Raw genomic sequence first — 13,027 nt, forward strand, 5'->3', positions numbered from 1 at the left:
TGTACCGATTTGCGTGACTTTTGGACAAAATCTGTAGGAGTAGGCCTACTGTCAATTTTTTTTTTGTTGCAAAAAGCGGCCTCCTGGTGGCGCTATAACAAGCCCATGTAAACAAATTTTGGGCAGAGATTCTGAATTGCCATCCAAGGAGTGTGTGCACAGTTGCGCTGCGATCAAGCCAACGGTGCGGGAGATTAGCTGTTCACAGACGGACGGACACACACACACACACACACACACACACGGAGAGACGGACGGACGGACGGACACACACACCGATGGACAGGGTGCAAAACATACTCTCTCGCCATGACTTTCGGCCTGGCGGAGACAATAAACACTCCACAATCATAGGAAACCCTCCATCCACAGCCTGGAACCTTCTCCAACCTAAAAGTTAGCTCACTTCTGATCAAAGTTAGGTGCATTAGGTGCATTGCCTTGCCAAACCAAACGGTTTAGCTGTCACTGTAGAACTTGAGTGTGTGTGTGTGTGTGTGTGTGTGTGTGTGTGTGTGTGTGTGTGTGTGTGTGTGTGTGTGTGTGTGTGTGTGCGTGTGCGTGTGTGTCAACATTAAGTTTAATTATGACACCAATTGTGGTTTCCATTCAGGTGAACAGGTTTCTATGTTGATGAGAAAGTCTAAGGTATGCCCCACAAACCAGTACACAATAAGTGATTAATGAAGGGCATGACAGGACTTTTATTGAATGCAGTGTCACAATAGTTGTATGTGAAGGCGCCTAACTTTGATCAGAGGTGAGCACTGAGTCTGGTCACAGCTTCTGTGGTTAAAGCATTTGGAACAGACCAACTTCAACTTTACTAAATGTGGAAATCAACAAACTCCTGGAAAACATCCAACACATTTCTAGAACACAATCTAGGGGACCACAGTGTAAACTAGAAAAGGTGCTCCTCGGAGCACAGGTCTCCGCCAGGTCAGTTATTGTGGGCCAGCAATGTTCAGAATTCGCCAATCAGGGTTGAATATGACAAATTGGACAGATCCGTGTTGATCACTTGACTATAGAGATAATGTGTACTAATTTGCGTGATGTTTGGACACAATTTGTAGGAGTAATATATTAATTTTTTGTGCAAAAATTTGCCTCCTGGTGGGGCTATAATAGGGTAAAGTTAAAACCGTGGCATTTGTTCTGCAATGTAGTGCAAATGTGCGTGCAAAGTTTCACCGCAATCGGACACTGCGTTCATGATTTGCGGCATTTTGTTCAAAACGGGCCACTCCTGCAAACTTTGGAAGTCAATCTTTGCCAATCAGGATGGAATATGAAAAATCTGTAAGACCCGTTTCGTTTAATGACTATACTGTGTACCGATTTACAGTTAAAAAACAATAATCAACAATAATATACAGGTTTTAACCGGTTAGAACTACACCTACTTCCTGTCATCAGCAGTCATCAAATCAGTTGACGGCCATGTTGTATACTTGACGGTGTTCACTTAATTTAGTTTTGAAGTTCATCAGTCAAATGTGGTTGTTTTGAGGTGGATTCTTCCGAGAGACAAACATTGTTCTATCCATTCCTTTATACTTTATAGACCAATATGGAAGAACATTTTCACCAATGTGATGGGAAAAAAATAAGTGATTATAAAAACATTTCTCAAAATAATGATTTGGTAATGTTAGTATAAATTTACCTTGGTTCTGTGACAGAAGGCGCTGACTGGACCTGATTACAGCTGCATGAGGCGGTGCTTCTGGAATGTCTTGTATTCTAAGAGCGTGAAAATAATGATACAGGTCAACAATGGAAATTATATATATATATATATATATATATATATATATATATATATATATATATATATATATATATATATATATATATATATATATATATAAAAAAAACATTATATCTCTGCTGTTCAGCCGGAACCAGCTAAATCCAAAATGGTAATTGTTCAGGAAATGAAAAACAAAATATATTTTTTTCAGAAAATTAAGAAAACCTTATATTTTTAAAACAAAGCAATACTGCCTCATCAAACTTGGTATTGTGACTTTATATATTATCAGATACTTGCATGTGTCATTATATTATCACCACTTTACCCAAATCCAGCTCAAGTGGAGTTAGGGGTTTTGTCCAAACACAAATCCAGTGCAAGTGGAGTTAGGAGGTTTTGTCCATCATTGATAAGAACAGCTGGCAATGGATCTCAAAGCTCACAACACATCACAACGCATTGTGAGCTTGGAGATCAGCTATTTATGGTGAGCGCCATCCTCATATACTAAGTATAGATCAAGCTGAATTCTGTACTTAAACAACTTTTATTTTAACATGCATTGTAAACAACCATGGATCTAACTGTTACCACTGTTGTTCTTCTACAGTTGAGTGAAACAAACAATTCTGCCTCAATACTCAATCATGTATTTAACAAAAGCAATCATGGCACACCAACAATAAATAAATGGCATATAAATACAAAATACATTCATGAAAAATAGTATCTGTAGCCTATCAAATCTGTAGCCTACTGCACTAACAATAACAACCACAGTTGAATTTACCTATCATATACCTATCAACATTTTATTATCACACTGTTGTGTGTTGTGTGTTACTTGTGTGTGGTGGGTGTTTCTTAGTGCTTTAGATTGTCATAAAAGCTGTGAAAGTCTTTTGGCATGATCTCCTTGAGCTCTTGGAGATGTTTGAAACAAACTCCTGCACACACTCATTCTCTGTCCATTAACATTTTAAAAGAAAACACGAGCAGATGACCTTTGTGAAGACACCCTTCTCCTCTTTACTGGGGTGACATCTATCAAACCTTGCACATACATTCTCTTCTCTTCCCAGTTTATGTTCTCCCAAAAGCATTGAAAAATCTTCTCGCCTCATACAGAGCAGAGCTTCTCTGAGAGCCTGAGAGGAGGGGGGAGTTGTTTGTTTTTGACGGACAGTTTGAGGGTCCAATGGAGTTAGGAGTTTTCGTCAGAGGCGCTTTTTAATACTTTTCATATGTTATTATTTAAAAAAAAATTACACAGATGTAGAGGGGGTTCAATAGCGTTGATTTATGAAGAAAAAAAAATGAAAAAAATGAAAATGGAGGTCCCGGCTGGACACAGACGATATACTATGACACATAATATGTTGTTACCTAGTCGTTCTCTCCCTCTACCCTTTCCTTGCTTGAATGGCTACTATCTGCTGGTGTTTCTGTGCTGTCTTACATTTCAAAAGGGAGAAAAGAATGATACAGCTCAACAATACAGACATGAGAAACAATCTGTCTGTCTGTCTGTCTGTCTGTCTGTCTGTCTGTCTGTCTGTCTGTCTGTCTGTCTGTCTGTCTGTCTGTCTGTCTGTCTGTCTGTCTGTCTCTCTCTCTCTCTCTCTCTCTCTCTCTCTTCTCTCTCTCTCTCTCTCACTCTCTCTCTCTCTCTGCTGCCTATCAGGATAATCAAACTAGTTACACTGCATTTCCATGCCCTTCATTATCTAATGACTCATCATGTACGTATCTGTTTGGACTCACCTGTAACAGGTGACCTGTTTGTTGTTTTATTGTGAAGATGTTCTATTGTGATTTAACTACCTAGAGCCTGGATTCACACATCCAGTTTCAGATACATAATTATGTGAACAATTTACACTAAACTGACCACAGAGGTGTGTGTGTGTGTGTGTGTGTGTGTGTGTGTGTGTGTGTGTGTGTGTGTGTGTGTGTGTGTGTGTGTGTGTGTGTGTGTGCGTGTGTGTGCGTGTGCGTGTGCGTGTGCGTGTGCGTGTGCGTGTGTGTGTGTGTGTGTGTGTGTGGTTTGTGTGGGGTGTGTTTACATATAACCACGGAGCACTGACCTGGATACTAAAGACTATATAAATAGATCTCTGGCCTGTCATCAGCTGTCACACTTTATTCCAGTCCACTGTCCTGCATCATTTGTGGAATATGATATATTATATGGTACTTCATTTCAGAAAAACACAAGTGTACCATAATATGACCTATATACTGATAGCATATGAGTATGCAAATCATAGTCTAAAGTTGAGCTGTGATATACTGAGGATATTCAGACAACACAGTAAAATCCTCAGTGTTCATTTATCCATTTGTAACTCAGAGCATAGAAATGGAACCATTTGTACATTCTCTGTTAGTAAATGAACACTGATCATGTGTGTACATAACAACAAGCTGCAGTGTTTCCTGACGTTTGTCCAGTGAAAAACACCTGATGAGCGCTTGTTGCCATGCAGGCCACTGTCACTGTTCTCGCCGTCACTCTGCACCTGGCCATCTCTTAAGCTCTTGGGTTCGAATGAACTCCAGCCCTCGTTTGAGACTATAGTGTCCAATGCCCTGCAGCTGACCCTTAAACCAGCCACAAAGGCCATGTACACACTGGCAGGCAGGCAGCCCAAATCCCATCTTTAGCCTATCCAGATTGGAATAAGATTGTTTTTAACAAGTCTGAACAGCATAAAACAACTTTTGTTAATCAGATTTGAACCACATTCCTATAGGTGCTTGCCAAAAATAGCAGATATACAAGGTCACAAACCATAACTCTATAGATGGGTTTCCGCGCGACGTCATCACAGAGCAGAGTGCGCAATCTGCGCATGCGGGTGGTAGAACGAACCGGAAGCGCCATTCACTCTGTTGTTATTTTCGGGATTTAGATAGGCATAATGCTGCTATTTTAGGCATAATAGGCATAATGCTGCTATTATATACAAACAGATCCAACTTCCGACAAATAATTTGTATTGAGTAAAGAAGATATTACAAACTGCATCATTTAATCTACTTTCATTAAGCCCGGTGAAGACCATTTCTTTTCTGAATGTACATTTGACTAGAGCTGCTGCGGGTAATAGCGCCCTCTACTGCTCAACCCTCCACTGCGCGCGCATCATCCTCTCATGTTTACAAACAGGAAACCCATCTATTGGTCATGGTCACAACACGTTGCATCACCACACGTTGTCAGCTTGTATAACTGCTATCCTGGCTGCTGTCTGACTCTGAATAACAACACAAATTCAATCTGATCACTTGCAATTAACAGCGTGGACAGTCAGTCAAGTTCTGAAGATCAGATTTGAGAAACAAATCAGATTTGCCTGAAGTCTGAACAAAGCCAAAGCACACAGTGCTGATGTATCTCTGACTGCACACTGCACAATCCTGTGTGATGATTAATCATATGAGCCCAAGCTCATACGTAGGATTCCTGTCAACAAAGTATATATAATAGGGATTAAGTGGTTAAACTCTGAGTTAAGTAAACACTCAGGTATTTGTGCAGTGTGACTTCAGTGCCTCGCTCTGATTTCAGAGCGACAACTATCAACAATAACAGCCTGGTCGCTAGAGAAATGTTGTCACAGTACGTTCTGCAGAAATGTACGTTGATAACATTTTGTATCCCACATGGTCCACATGGTCCGCAGGTGAGAACTATGTAGTCAATGGTCAATTGTACGTTGCATACTAACGAACCCTAAACCTAACCCTAACCCTAACCTTAACCCTAACCCTAACCCTAACCCTTAACCTAACCCTAACGCCTAAATCTAACCATAAACCTAAACGTTGAAATGCAACATACCTAAAAGTGTAACATTGTTGTGGTCCAGAAAGGTTGTCATTGAACGTTTCTGGAGAAACGTTCAATTACAACGTTTCCTCTGGTGATAAGGTTGAAAATAAGGGCAATATCCTCACATTTCTTTCTATGATGGATAAAACTAAGCATGTACACTGTATGTGCATAAATTAACAAATTCATTATTTTTATTTTAGTACTGTACATTTTTCTGTATAGGTTAAAAACTGCAGATGGGTAAAATAATGTCAGGTTGTACCTTACAGTACACTGTGATGTAAGCGCCGCTGCAGTTAATAAAGTTGATAATGGGTGTGTTAGGTTAAGGTGTGCCAAAGTGCAAGCATTGAAGTCAACAGTATTGTCATTGCTGGCACATTGGCACGCCTAAATCTAACTATAAAACTGCCTAGGGTTGCATGCCCCATTAAGTGGTGTCATACGGTGTGAAGTGCATGCCAGCCTAAAGCCATTTTAAAATACACTTGCAGAGACAATATTGACTGGTAACCAGCAGGAGAGGATGACTCTGCATCATTTATTTATTTGACCTATATAACTGGGATGATACATGGAGGAGGTGGCTCCCAATGTTTAAAACAACTACATGTTTAGCATAGCTTGCTTTAAAGAATGTTAAATAATCATTCTTTCCAAGAATCTTCAAATTCTCACTTTCCCCAAGTAACAACAAACCTTCTTTTGAATGCCTACCGAAAGAAAGCTATAGAAAATATACAGAAGAAAACGCGAAAATCTGAGGTAAAGCTATTGCTGCAATTAATGAACTATACTCACCAAAACCAAACAAGAAATACATTAGTATCCTCAAGCTTTTGACAGCGCTGTTGCCAGTGTTTTCTCGATAGTATATCCAAGGCCAATGTGTGTGTGTGTCTCGTCCTCCTCTAAGGAGTCCAGTCCTCTGGGTCTATATTTGCCCAGGGTGTCGAGTAGGGCGGGTGGGTTAGTAGAGGTGATAGGTGGCGAGGTGGACATGAGATGGGACAGGAGGTGGGGACAGAACAGGAGCTGGGTAAGCCATGACTGTTGGTGTTCAGAGGGGGGGGGGGGGGGGGCTTGGTGTGACAGACTTGGTATGCCTGGCAGTCAGCTGGATTGGACAGAGTTCACAACGCTGTAAACAAAGGGCAAAAGAGTGGGGTGGCAGCCCCTGTAAACTGGATTGGTGAAGCAACAGGGTGCAACACACGCACCCATGCACACGCACCCACCCACCCACACACACACACGGTCCTGTATTGGCAAAAATTGGAGACATGGGATGGGAGCCATAAGATGGAGAGGTAGCTTGGTAGCTTTATGGAATAATAGACTAATACAAATACCAGAGAACAAAGTAGCCTGAACTGTAAAAGGTGTATGCAGGATATGATTATAGGAATTGGGGCATACAATAGATTCTAAAGTAAATTACTGTAGACATCTACTTGGGTAAACAAATCTTGTTAGAGAATATTGTATATAAACCAAATCATTTAGCATGACAAAAAAAAGGGCTATGCCTGTGAAAAAAAATATGCTTTGTGTTACATTATTCTTATGTGCCCAACTTTGTTTTGGCCCCTGCACCCTGAGACTAGTCGTTACCGAGGGGTAAATAGACGAACAGTGAGTGGATTTGTAATTATTGTGACATCACTGTAAACGAGAATGAGTTCCACTTTGTTGTATTGTCTTTTATATCACGAGTTGCATTAATAAAATCATTTGATAGGTGTCAAAGCTCACACATGTGGTTAAGTGAGAAACTTCGACTTAATGAACACAAGGTATTTGCAATTATGTTACCTAGAGAAAGCTTGGGATAAATGAGCAAAAAGAACATACTGATATTATTTGTGTTACAAATAATTTCACTCCTTTCTTTGTGTAAGTTGTGCCTATCATGCAGTTTTCAGTTTTTGAGAAAGTGAATGTGTCGTTGTGTAATTATGTATTTATTCTTTGGTGTGTCTTATAATTCCACAACGCAGGGGTCTTCAACGTTTTTCAGTATAACTTTTTTATTTTTTAGAAAACCTTCCATGCAGCTTGATAATAAGATGCTTTCAAAGCAAACTCACCATCAATGTTAGTTGACCTTTGACAGATTTTAGACTGAGAGTGTGGAAGTATTCCACAGCAGTGTTTCTTTTAAGTGACTATATTTGTCTCCAAGTGATGCATGCTTTGATGGCTTCATAGATTCATTTGACAGTACTCATCAGTGTTGAGTAAATTAAATGTTTTTGGTTCATTTGTTTGTTTACACATTTAGCTTTGATAATAATATGTTGAATTCATGTTAATGTGTATTTTCAGACATTTACATTTTTGGAGAAAAACAAACAAAACAGAATGTTTCTATCACACAACGATTTGGAGGACCCCCTGTGGTAACTCTAATGCTGCGTTCACACCGGCGGATACAAAATGTACAAAGATATTAAGCTACACAGCATGTATCTGTCGCTTTGTAGCTTTGCTTCTGATGTTGAAGCCAGTTCAACTTATTTGTAGCTTTGTAGCTGTTGTAGCTTTTGTAGCAGCTACATCGGATGTGTCTTTTTGTATCTTCATGTCGCCGGCTTCCATTGAAAATTAATGGTAGACTGTATTTTTGTCGCTGCCAGTGTGAACTCAGCACCCTAGCGGTGCGAGACTAGCGAGACTTGAAGACCCCTGCCATAACGGATGGGCCTTAAAATGAAAATACTCAAAAATAATGGCGCTATAATAGGCCAACGTGAAAAGGGTGCCATGTCTTCTTAGGCCTTGCACGACAATCGGACACTGACTGCATTCATGATTTGAGGCATTTTGTTAAAAACATTTGTTTAGCTAAATTAGACCTGTTGGTGGCGCTATAACAGGCCAATGTTAAAAGGGTGGCATTTTAAGGGGGCACGGTGGCGCAGTCGGTAGCGCTGTCGCCTCACAGCTAGAAGGTCCCGGGTTCGATTCCCGCCGGGGACGCTGTGGGCACTGGGGGCGTGTCTTCTCCTCCGCGTCATCGGCGCCCATACCCTAGGTGGGGTTGGCGAAAGGGCCTACTCTGTGTGGAGTTTGCATGTTCTCCCCGTGTCTCTCAGGGTAGTTAATACCCTCACAAAAACATGTAGTAATCCTGGTCACTATAACACCGCCCCCATGACAGCCGGGGCGCCTGATGGAGGGGAAGGGAACTGGTTGGAATAACGTGTTCCTTCCACGCGCTACGTCCAACCAGGGAAACTCCCCGCTGTCAGGTGACAAGAAGGTCAGTTGGCTCTCATGCATTGAAGGAGGCATGAGCTCGGCCCTGGCCTCCCTAGGCTGGTGAGGGGAGTGTAGTGCCCAGGATCACTTAGAAAATTGGCACCGGCTGAAAAATAAGGGTTACAAAATCGTGGGATAAAAATTATTAAAAAAAAAAAAAAAAGGGTGGCATTTGTTCCTCAACATAGTGTGAATGTGCGTGCAAAGTTTGAGCGCAATTGGACGCTGCGTTCATGATTTGCGGAATGTTGTTCAAAACAAGCCAATAATGCAAACTTTAGATGTCAATCTTAGCCAATCAGTATGGAATATGAAAAATCAAACACATCCGTCGTGATCACATGACTATAGAGATCATGTTTACCGATTTGCGTGAAATTTGGATAAAATTGGAAGGAGTAGTATAAAATAATGTGTTTTACATAAGTCGGCCTCCTGGTGGCGCTATAAAAGGCAGATGTGAAAAATGCAGGGCAAAGGTTTTTCCTTGACCTCTAGGGAGTGTGCATACAAAGTTTTACACGGATCGGTGCAGTTATAGGTAAAAACACGAATCGGCCTATTATAGCGCCACCATGAGGCTGATTTGACAAAATTCAAATGGTAGTTCTTCCTCGGCCTAATGGGACTGTGCGTGCAAAATTTCACGAAAATTGCATGCTGTGTTCATTATTTGAGGCATTTTGTTCAAAACGGAGCACTCCTGCAAACTTTGGAAGACATTTTTAGCCAATCAGGATGGAATATGAGAAATCTGAAAGATCCATGTCGTTTAATGACTATAGAGATACTTTGTACCGATTTGCGTGACTTCTGGACAAAATCTGTAGGAGTACTGTCAAAAAATGTGTTTTGCACAAATCGACCTCCTGGTGGCGCTATAAAAGGCCCATGAGAAGAATTTGGGGCAAAGGTTCTGAATTGGCATCCAGGGAATGTGTGTGCACAGTTTCGCTGCGATCAAGACAACGGTGCCAGAGATTAGCTGGTCACAGACGGACGGACACACGGACACACGGACACAAGGACACACGGACGGACGGACGGACGGGGTGTAAAACATACTCTCTCGCCATGCCTTTCGGCCTGGCGGAGACAAAAATGCAGGGCAAAGGTTTTTCCTTGACCTCTAGGGAGTGCGCATACAAAGTTTTACACAGATCGGTGCAGTGATAGGTAAAAATATGAATCGGCCTCTTACAGCGCCACCATGAGGCTGATTTGAACATTTTCAAGTGTCATTTCTTCCTCGGCATAGTGGAAATATGCGTGCAAAATTTCACGGAAATTGCATGCTGTGTTCATGATTTGAGGCATTTTGTTGAAAACAAAACATTCCTGCAAACTTTGGAAGCCATTTTTAGCCAATCAGGATGGAATATGAAAAATCTGAAAGACCAGTTTCGTTTAATGACTATAGAGATACTGTGTACCGATTTGCAAGATATTTTAACAAAATCTGTAGGAGTACTGTCAAAACATATGTTTTGCACAAATCGGCCTCCTGGTGGCGCTATAAAAGGCCCATGTGAAAAATTTGGGGCAGAAGTTCGGAATTGGCATCCAGGGAGTGTGTGTGCACAGTTTCGCTGCGATCAAGCCAACGGTGTCAGAGATTAGCTGGTCACAGACGGACGGACGGACGGACGGACGGACGGACGGACGGACGGACGGACAAACGGACGGAGGGTAAAACATACTCTCTCGCCATGGGTAAAACATACTCTCTCGCCATGCCTTTCGGCCTGGCGGAGACAACAATGAACATCTTCTGTGGTATTACGGCCTTGTATGCTGAACTGTTTTTTTTAAAACAGTTTTTAACCGTTTTTAGATAAGTTTAGTATTGTTATTTATGTACTGTTTTTTATCTCTGTGTATTATACAGCACCCCCAACCTAAGTTTTTTACAGTGCATGTACTTGTACATCCTTTTGACAATAAACATATGAAATCTTGAAATCTTGAAAGAAAATGATGTGGTGTAAATAGCAGCAAGATACTCTTTGTAGCATACTTTCGAGGTGGCAATCTGAATCACTCACAAATGGCATGCCTGTCTTTAGTTACTGTACGCCACTGGTATGCAGTAGAGTACAATACTATTGTATTGAGAAGCATAATGCAGACACACTGACATGGGCCCTATCTTGGGGAAATGCCACAGTTGTTATTTTGTCTGAATTAAGCATTTCAGTGAGCTAGTGCTCCCTTATGCCTAAACTTGTTAGGCATGTTTTACTAGTTTGAAACACATTTTAATAGTTCAAATAGCCGATCTACAAGCTCACAATGTGTCGATGTAGATCGGCTATTTTCAACAACTGTGTTGTTTCAAAACAACTGTGTAATTTCAGGCATTTTTGTTATGTGTTGTATAGGCCTACTGAAATCCCATATCTACAATATACTCACCTGGCTAAAGTCTTCTCTGTTAATGAGGAAAATCCTGATGATGGTAGGTTATTGTAGAGAATATGATCTCAGCTGCCACTCTGCTGTAACACTCTTTCACCTTTGATTCTCAAACAGCACATCGTTAGATTCAAGTCAACATCCTATCCTGTTGCACCTTGATAAAAGTTAACCCTTCCCTGGACTCTTTAGTGCTGTGTGCAGGTTGATAAGTGCAGAATAAAGCTGCATCTCATGTGTAATCAGCCCTCATGTGTATATTAGTCTTGTTCCCCAGTCAGGCCTTGTCGGGTCATTGTTTGTTGTCACATCATGTTCAACGTTGCATGACTTGCATCAGTTTGTGTTTGTGATCAGTCTGTTATGGCAAGTGTTCTCTTCTCTGGAATTGCATGCGGGAATAAATAGATGATTCAAAGACTCTGACATCTAATGACATTAGGGCACGCATTTGCCCTGACTGAAAGGACACGTTTTTGATTGGCATTGCACTGATAATTATTGTCTCCGCCAGGCCGAAAGGCATGGCGAGAGAGTATGTTTTGCACCCTGTCCATCCGTCCGTCCGTCCGTGTGTGTGTCCGTGTCCGTGTCCGTGTGTGTGTTCAGAACCTTTGCCTCAAATTTTTCACATGGGCCTGTTATAGCGCCACCAGGAGGCCGCTTTTTCCAAAACACATTTTCTGACCGTACTCCTACAGATTTTGTCTAAACATCACGCAAATCGGTACACAGTATGTTTATAGTCATTCAACAAAACATGTATGTCAGATTTTTCATATTCCATCCTGATTGGCTAAAATGGCTTCCAAAGTTTGCAGGAGTGCTCCGTTTTGAACAAAATGCCTCATGATCACAGCATGCAATTTCCCTGAAATTCAGCACACACATTCCCACTATGCAGAGGAAGAAATGCCACTTCAAATTTTTCAAATCAGCCTCATGGTGGCGCTATAACAGTCCGATTCGTGTTTTTACCTATAACTGCACCGATCTGTATAAAACTTTGTATGCGCACTCCCTAGAGGTCAAGGAAAAACCTTTGCCCTGCATTTTTCACATCTGCCTTTTATAGCGCCACCAAGAGGCTGACTTATGTAAAAAAAAATATATATATATTACTCCTTCCCATTTTATCCAAATTTCACGCATGATACACATGATCTCTATAGTCATTTGATCAAGACGGATCTGTTTGATTTTTCACATTCCATCCTGATTGGCTAAGATTAACATCTAAAGTTTGCAGTAGTGGCTTGTTTTGAACAAAATGCCGCAAATCATGAACACAGCGTCTGATTGCGCTGAAACTTTCCACGCACATTCACACCATGTTGAGGAACAAATGCCACCCTTTTAACATTGGCCTGTTGTAGCGCCACCAGCAGGTCAAATTTAGCAAAACACATTTTTAGAACAAAATGCCTCAAATCATGAATGCAGTGTCCGATTGCCGTGCACGGCCTAGGAAGAAATGGCACCCTTTTCACATTGGCCTATTATAGCACCACCAGGAGGCCAAAATAACCTACTGTACCTGACCTGGCTCCGAGGAGCACTTTTTCTAGTTTTCTTCTACTTTTGAAATATTTGATGTCACATCAGGATGCAATGATCATCAGACTCCCTCCCCAGTCAGAGTTCGGATGTTGAATGAATGTAGAATTATGTGCAGGATATCGTTTGCATACAGATGCGTGTAGAAAAAGCCGTTCTCTCACACATGCCAGTGTACCATAGGCATA

At 41.3% G+C, this 13,027-nt stretch overlaps 1 protein-coding gene across 4 annotated transcripts in view; it reads right to left on the reverse strand.

The window, feature by feature from the left end:
* Positions 1 to 13,027, reverse strand: part of LOC308077311 (GTPase IMAP family member 4-like) — a 128,185-nt gene that overhangs the window by 14,589 nt on the left and 100,569 nt on the right. The window contains exons 1-2 of one of the 4 annotated variants that reach the window (XM_080417943.1): positions 11,283 to 11,377; positions 1,673 to 1,749 (exon numbers count right to left, since the gene is read on the reverse strand). The exons of 2 other annotated variants lie outside the window; for them this stretch is intronic. The gene's annotated coding sequence lies outside the window, so the exon portion shown is untranslated. Of the gene's footprint in view, positions 1 to 1,672; positions 1,750 to 6,404; positions 6,455 to 11,282; positions 11,378 to 13,027 lie in introns of those variants that run through there. One more of the 4 variants, XM_080417944.1, reaches the window with a different exon arrangement.

The sequence above is a fragment of the Gymnoscopelus braueri genome, assembly GCF_963280865.1.
Source record: "Gymnoscopelus braueri genome assembly, chromosome: 21".
Lineage (NCBI taxonomy): Eukaryota > Metazoa > Chordata > Actinopteri > Myctophiformes > Myctophidae > Gymnoscopelus > Gymnoscopelus braueri.